Source organism: Glycine max, chromosome 12 (genome assembly GCF_000004515.6).
Source record: "Glycine max cultivar Williams 82 chromosome 12, Glycine_max_v4.0, whole genome shotgun sequence".
NCBI lineage: Eukaryota > Viridiplantae > Streptophyta > Magnoliopsida > Fabales > Fabaceae > Glycine > Glycine max.
In genome coordinates this window covers 7,909,161-7,917,965 of record NC_038248.2, presented here as the reverse complement: position 1 = coordinate 7,917,965, position 8,805 = coordinate 7,909,161, and the positions used below count along the sequence as shown (strand labels likewise).

At 26.5% G+C, this 8,805-nt stretch overlaps 1 pseudogene; it reads right to left on the bottom strand.

Annotated features, from left to right (window-relative positions):
- LOC100816994 (E3 ubiquitin-protein ligase PUB23-like) lies at positions 1-1,713 on the bottom strand (annotated as a pseudogene).
- Between the last annotated feature and the right edge of the window lie 7,092 nt (positions 1,714-8,805).

Sequence of the window (8,805 nt, the reverse complement as noted above, 5' to 3'; positions counted from 1 at the left end):
AGCTTACATCAATGGCCCTCTGTCTTTATCTCTACTGAGAGGATTAGGTAAGCTAATACTTCAAACATTGAAACTTGAAAGCATCCTGTTCAGCAAAAAGCTCAGCACTACCAACCAAAATCAATCTGGAGCTTTTTCTGAAACTATTACACACTCAAGGGTTTGTTGCTCAAACAAACTGCATATGACAGCTATGAATGACAAGCCAATGAAAACTAATTAATCATAGTGCTTGCTATTAAAAATACAGTTCTTGAGCATAATGTACAAACATTAAACATAGATATTGGGATTCATTTTTCATCCACAATACTTGACAGATTCATTCGTATATAATTCCACAATAAACAGTTAGAAAACATTATGGACAAAGATATTTTAATTTTAATACCTTCACCTTGATTATATATGAAAAGCCTATATGATCCATAAGATCATGGATAGGATGCAAGCAAAGAGAAAGGAATACACGTGGAGTTCCTCCAAACCATAGAGTGCAATTTGAGTGTCTCCCTTGCCCTCTCCTTGGCGTTGCAACTACCCTCCATTTGAAGCACCAAACACAACTTAGACACAGCCCCAAATAGCAGCATTTCACTAAGGACTCTAGGCGTGGCTGAATGCCTACAAATGGAGGTCAAAATTTTGACCCCTCTATCACTTGCCACATGAGAAACCCTCAGAATTTTCTTGGCCACAACAGCCACTCCAGCTCCATGGTTCATCAATTCTTCTCTTCCTTCTGCACAGCCACAAAGCCTGTCCAAAGCAATCAACAGGAGTTCACATGTTCCTTTCTGACACATCAAGAAGTAGCTCAATGAGGGCTAGAACACCACCACCCTCAACTGCTTTGATCCTGTTCCTGCTCCATGAACACAACTCCACAAGAAGCTTCAATGCTGCCTTAGAAGCTTCTTGTGAAATCTGATCCCTCAACACTCTAAACATTTCCACAAACATCTCTGATGTGACATTGCTCAATTGGGTTGGACCAGCCACTTCAAATGATGACTTCAATAGCACAGTTGCATAAGCTCTAGATTGGCACTTTCCATGCTTCAAGACATGAAACAAAGACTCAATAAATTGAATCCCCTCACTGTTCACCAAATTTTTTAGGTGAGATTCAGAAGGGTTTAGATGAAACAAGAGTTCTATAGCTGCTTCACTCATAACACTTGAAGCCAAGAAATCTATTGCCCCTGCAGACTCCAAATAGATTTTGTTGCTTTCACTTTCAAAGGCAATGGATTGAAGCCTTCTAAGACACTTGAGCTGTTTTTCAGGGAACTTCTTGGCTTCCATGAGGAGTTTCACAATTTGAGTTTGGTCAATGGTTGGCTTTGGAGATGAAATTATGGTTTCAATGCCAAACCAGGCATTATTGTTGTTGGTGCACCAAGCTTGGATCAAACGTTGGAGAGTGTGGTTTGGAGTAAGATCTGTGTGTGGAAGTGATTGCCTAGTGACAGGGCAGGTTTTGTTCTTCTTGCATGATGAAAATAACCATCTCTCTATGTTTTCTCTGTCGTATGTGATTCCTGTGCACACTGTGACAGGGTCACTCATAAGCTGCAAAGAAATTGGGCAGAGGAAAAGGGTAGGAACCTCTATTTCATCCATGTTTGGAAGGATGGATTGAACCGAGAGTTTCAACCAAAAAGAAATGTGACTTCAAAGAAATAGTGTTAGTTTAGTGTCTTTCTTTGAATTCTAATAGGAAGACTCCGAAGAAGAAGAAAATTTAAATGACAACCATAAATTAGCTACAAATTAAGCTCAACACTATAGTGATATTGTCGGGTTTAAATTAACTAACAATTCTTTTTTTTAATATATTCATTTCAATATTTTTTAATTCTAAAGTAAAAATTTATGAGAATCTTTTTTTTGTTGATAATCTATTCATGAATATCTGATTATATATATATATATATATATATATATATATATATATATATATATATATATATATATATATATATATATATTTCATCCTATACATATGATTTTAATTAAAGAAAAATACGTCAATTTCATCATACGATATATTGGGAACAGAATAATTTTTTAAAGAACATGTGTATCTTTGTAAGAAGCAACCCAATTCGAATTGGATAGCGAGAACATTTTGAATTTCAATTTTTTTAAATTATTTACATAATTACATGATAAAATATTAAATTTGAGATTATTGATTAAGTTAAAATAATTTTATATCAATTTGTTGATGGACTTAATAGTTATCTCATGTGAGTTGATTTATGCATAAGTGTGTTTGATAAATCAAGATATTGGCTCTTGAGATTTCACTCTCGATTCTGAAAAGTGGAAACAAACTCTCAATGTTTGACGCATTAATAAAAAGTATACATTAATACTATATTATTTAATGTTCTTTTTCTAATACTTTTTTTATTATTAGATGGAGTCATTTATAAAAAAAAGGTAATTAAATGAGTATTAAAGAGAAAAATGTTAAATGCTATTTTATGTTTTTTACAAGACTTAAATATATGTTTTTGTCTCAGATAAATTTTTTAATTTTTTTGGTGGTTTCTAATATTTTTTAAAATTTTTTGGTCTCTAGTACAATTCTTTTTATCCCTAAATTATTTAGATAGCGCTTTAAAAACTAAAATAAAGTCATTTAGATAACGCCTTTGGGACAAAAAAATAAAAAAAATATTAAAGATTAAAAAGTTGATTTGTTTTTTAGAAATCAAAAACAAAATTTTAAAATTTATTAGGACTAAAAATATATTTAAGTTTATTTTTTATTATATCAAAATTCTTATTGATTCTACTAAGTTTACTCTGTTTATCTATTAATTTTAATATGGTCACTATAAGAATTTATCCAATAAAAGAATAAACAGAATGCATCAAAGTTATTAAGTAGTTTGACATTTAGATCTCTTTTAACCGCGTGGGTCTGATCTCCGGACTTAGGTATGGAGTGATAACTAAGGTATTATTTTACTCCAAAAATAGGTTTATCCCGTTGAAGGGAGATTACATTGCTTATAAAAAAAACTTAACAGAATGCTAAATACTATATTTATTGGCTTTTCTTTTAATTTATGAAGCATGTACTCAAGGCACGTAGTACCAAAAAAACTGTAGTAGGTAAGGTATGAATATTTTATACAAGTTGTTCTGAATGATAAAGTCAACACATGGAAATTAACTGGTAGAGATGGTGATGGTGAATTAGTTAAGACCTTTTCCAAGCTTTTATAAGGACCATATAATGCTAATAACATGTTGTCAATTTCTTTACGTTTTTATTTTATTATGATGTTTGTATGAAATCATAATTATTTTTTGTTGGAGAACATAAATTTATATAACATGAATATTTACTATTTATTATATATTTAAAGTTAAAATATGAATTCTAAATCACTTGATTGAAAAATAAAAATTAATAATAATTATGCTAACTATTATGGATATTGATTTTCTTTAGGTCTTGCATGGGTGTTGCAAATTGCAATTGCAATTAAGCCTGATGGGGAGGATTTTAACTTATATTTATAATAATATTTTCAATTTTGACTGAAAAATAAAAATGGAGATTGGTACTCTTCGATCTCCCTTTGATCTTAATGCCTGCATGGTTGGTGCTGACAAGCATTAGCCACAATTGGATCCTTTCTCACGCTTTCCATGCCTGCATCCATTAATGCTTTCTTTCATTGTTTACCAAATAGATCCTTTCTATATATTGCTGGTAACTCTTTTTAATTTTTTATCCGTGAAAATAAAAAATGGTGTCAACAGATTTATATTACTATTTAAATTTAACGTTACATAATTATGTTCAGATTTTATACTTGTCTTAAATTTGATTTCAAAAATAATATGGATGTTAACAAAACCCAATAATAAATAAGTAAAATTACCACTAAACATATACATCAACTTGCATGAGATTTTTTCGGTTTAATCATCCATTTTGTTTTTAAATTTTAAATATGCAACCGCACTAAATAGGTCTTACAAAAAATTTTGTCATCTATAATAATTTTATTTTTCTGTAACAAAATTATCAACAATTATATAAGTTACATCAAATATTTCAATGATACTTCTGATCTAAAAAAAAATGAGTTTATCAGAATCCATCCTTTAGTTTTTGTTTACCGAGAAAACATGTTGAGACTTCTGTGCTCGATTTGGCCTGTCCCCAATTGGCATTACTAGTCAATGCCCAATTTTATTTTATTTTTCAAAATATGATACTTTTGCTGGAAAAAATAGATTGGGTATAGCCTATAAGATAATTCGTTGGTGTGTGCATTAAATACGTCAGTATCATACTGATAACTACAAATTTCGACAATTCTTTTATATATAATCAATTTCCGACAGTTACGTGGAAGACCAGATGGGACGATGTATTTAATGATTAAATTAATCTATAGTTCCTTTAATTTATTTTTAATGTTTCGGTTATGTTATTTAATTATTAAATGATTTAGTTGAGTTTTTTAATTATCTAAAATAGTTCAATTAATTTTTTTTATCAATTAAATATAAATATCATTAATATTAATAGTAAATTTTATTAATATTGGTAATGTGAATTAAGTATGTCACGTTAGATTCTATATGTTAATATTTAGTTGACTAAAATAACCTAATTATATTATTTTAAATAATTAGAGAATCTAATTAAATCATTTAATAATTACAAGATCTAATTGTATATTAAAAATAAATTAATGGACTAATTTAACCTATTTTAAATATTGTTATTTTGCTGGCCATATCCTCCATATTTTATCAGTCCATAATATTATGATATGAAATGTCTCTAAGTCCGAATCGCGACAAGTTTGAGTCAAAGACAAGCATCTGTACAAAATGGCAAAAGAAAACATTTGCAATGGCTCTGACTATGGAGTTTTGTATTGTATCTATAATAACAGGTACAATTAATATTTTAATTTAATATTTAGTTTCTATTTAACTAAATTTTTCAATAAATACTTATTATAAAATAAAATCAAAATATAAAATAAATTAAATAAAAATTAATTTATGTACAATTTAATTTAAAGAAATTCTTTCATTTAACTTTTTTAAAATTTATTTTATATAACCTAATTTTAATTTATAAGAAATTTTTCATTCATTTTTATTTTTAATTTATTTTTCTATAAAAAAGTATTTGGAAATTTCATTCAAACAAGACTTTAGTTATAAAAATAGAAAGAAAAAAATATAGCTTGAGAAAAAGAAGAAGAAAAAACCTATCTTTTTTCGTTTGGTATGGCAATAAAAAGAAAATAAAAAATATTTAATTTTCATTTTTGTAAAAAAATTCGTGGATTGGATGAATAGATGAGAAAACGGAAGAAGGGGAGAAAGTAGAAACATTATTTTTAATACAACAAAAACTAACATATTTTTACATTTTTCTTTTATTTACAACTCGTCATTATAATTAATTTATCTATTTAAGAAAAATATTTCGTTTCCTTTTTATGTTTATTTTATATTAAATGACTCTTGAAATTTATTCTCTATTCGTTTTCTTTTATAAGTATTCTTTTATTCTTCTTTTTTTTTCTTTCCATTTTCTTTTCCAAACGAAAGAAATAGTAAAACACTCGTCCAAGTGACGCAGTGAGATGTGAAATGTGATAATGTGTCAACTATTAATCAGACGCCACATATTTCACACCAAAAAAGAATACTGAACACCACAATGAAATTAAACCTGTTTTCTTTTTGGCATATTAAGCCTGTTTGAAGAAATTTAATTATGAGTGATGTACAGGGTTAGGATTATTTTTTTTTTTAATTACAGCAGTTGTTTTCATCATCAATGCTATAGAATTTTCTCAAAAAATTCATCATCATTCCTATAGGATAACTTATTTATTATATGATAATATCATATAATAATTTTATAAACTCCATATATATATATATATATATATATATATATATATATATATAATATTATTTGCCAACAAAAATTGATTCAATCCATAAGAAAAAAAATTTATATTTCAAAAAAATATAGTTCGATTTTCATTAAGGATCTTGTTGATAGAAATTCAATAAATATTTTTATAAGTGCTTACATAGTCTTAAGATTTGTCATAATCCAATTTATTTAAACTTTTTTTTTACATAAAAAAATTATTTATTTATTTTCTCTAAAATCTAATATCTTAAGTGATGTTTTAATTTTTTTTTGAGTTTAATAGTAAGTTACTAATAATCTAAAAAAATTACAGTTACAAATTATCGTTAATATGATTTTAAAGTAATTATCAATTATCATAAAATTAATAAATTTATTATATATAATAAGTTGTGATTAGATAATAATATAAAATTATTTTTTACATTGAGTATTTTAAAATATTTTTGTATTTGTAATATCTTGTTAATATTCTGATTTTAAAAATATACTCTAAAATTATAATTATATATAATTGCTTTTTACCCGGTGTTTCACAAAACTAAGACCCTAAAAAATAAGTCATAGTGTCTTTTTATTTAGATGAGCTATCTTCAAGATTTGACAAGTTAGTAGGAAAAAAAAGGTCATGAGAGAAATAATCAATAATTAGTATTTTTAAAAAAAAATCTTTTTGGTATGAGAAATAGGTAAGAAAATAAAATAAAACACCTTAAAATGGAAGGATGAGGAAGATATAATAATTTTTATAGCAACATGCTTACATTATTTCCAAAGCAACTTATTGAGCAATAAAATCAGGAGGGTTAAAAAAAAGTCGGTGATTAACATGAAAAATTGTCAACCGGCAAGACTACGAGCAACTAAATTTGTTAATCTCCTAAAAAAAACCTTAAGGTTTGATAAAAGTTGAAGTAAATTACAGCATTGATCAATAATAACCCCCATATTTTGAAATATTTGGGTGATTATGATTAGCATTGTTAACTACTTGTTGGCAATCCATTTATATGATAGGCTCTTCGATTTCAACATGGTACAGTCAAGATAAAGCATCCCTTAATGCCAACGCTATAATATAATTTTCTTAAAAACAAGAAAATAAAATAATATATATGGCATTATATGTAATGAACATGTTTATTATTATTCTTTACTCCATTCAAAATTTTTTAAATTGTTTATTCTTTTTTATTTCTTTTAATCTTATTTTATTTTTATCTAATTTCTTTCCTTATCCAAATAAAGCGGGAAGAAAAGAAAATAAAAAGGATAAAGAATTTTAAAACTTAAAGTAAAAAGTAAAAATTGAAATCTGAGTTTTCTTTTTAGATTTTGTTTCTTACTTATTTTTCTTCAATTAAATAACTTAATTTTTAAAAAATTAAAAAATTTCCTTTCCCTTTTATTTTCTGTTTTTCTTCCAAACATAAGGGTTAAGGGGCCCTTTGTCTGTTTTTGTAAGTAGTTGACGCGCTTTGATAGGTACACGGGAAAGTGACAGTGAAAGTCCAAAATAAGTAACAGTCAAAAAGTGCAAAGTGTGGGAAATGGGAATGGGAAAGCATTTATTGCAATAGATGGCGCACTGCTGTCAGTCACAAATTCTTAAGGCAACAAAACTGAACTGGCATAACACTAGTTGCCAGACAGCTAGAATTTCTGCTTTACCTTATTATTAGTATTGCCATTTTACATACAACAAACAAAAGATAATATTTTTTTAAAGATAAGAAATATAAAATTATTTTATTTTTGTTAATTTCTTGTTTAGCCTTAATTAATTGTGATATTTATTAATAATATACTCATTTTCTCATGAAGGTGGTATATTTATTGAGTTGTCAACAAACATACATATATTTATTGGTTAAAAAAAATATCTTTTACTAAAAAATTACAACTTCTTTAAATCATTAGTGTAATGGATAGTTTGAAATAAAATTAAAATTTATAAAAATTTAATTAATCTAATTACTTTTATTGATTTTGATGAATTAGATAATTATCTTTTATTGATTTCGAGGTAGTATCTTAGTTTTCAAAATTTGTTATAAATTTATTTCTTGTTTTCAAAATTTAAAAATATGTTTAGTTACTAGAGTTAAACGATATTAACAAAAGGGGATGCAGACATTTGAAAATAAACACACATCAAATGTTGATAACACCACATAATCATTTTTCACCACTTTTGTTAACATCATTTTTTACCTTAGGAATAAAAAATATATTTTTTGAAATTTGAGGAATTTAAATAATTTTTAATTTATGATACAAAAAATAAATTTATTAATAAATACTTATTTTGATCCCAAAAAATATATAAGATTGACATATTAGAATCTAAAAGATGAAAAATTTAAATTTAATTTTTAAACGTACAAAAATTATGACAAATTAATCATGTTGTTAACTCATCTCTATGAAACTTTAACTTATGTATCTACATGAAACCTCTATTGATAACATGACAATTGATGTATGTGACGTGGTTGTCACATGGTTGTTGTAACACTATGATATTAATATTGCATGATTTAGTGATTGTAATTAATTAGTAAATGTAATTAAATTTAAATTAAGTGCTTAAAGTAAATTAATTATTTATGTGGTAATGTCGTGCTTATGTTTGTTATGTTAGTTAGTTTGAGCCTCAACATATGAGCCTTGATGTATGTTAAGGAATGAGTGTGTTAAGAGAAAACCTGGGTATGGAAAGGAGAACTATATGGGTCATAAATCTTTTCCTAACCTTCACAATTTAGATTTGTATTTGCAAAGAACTCTCTTTCTCTTCTCTTCTCTTCTTCTTCTTTAAGAGAGAGACCCAAATTCTAGAAGCTTGAGACCTTTTT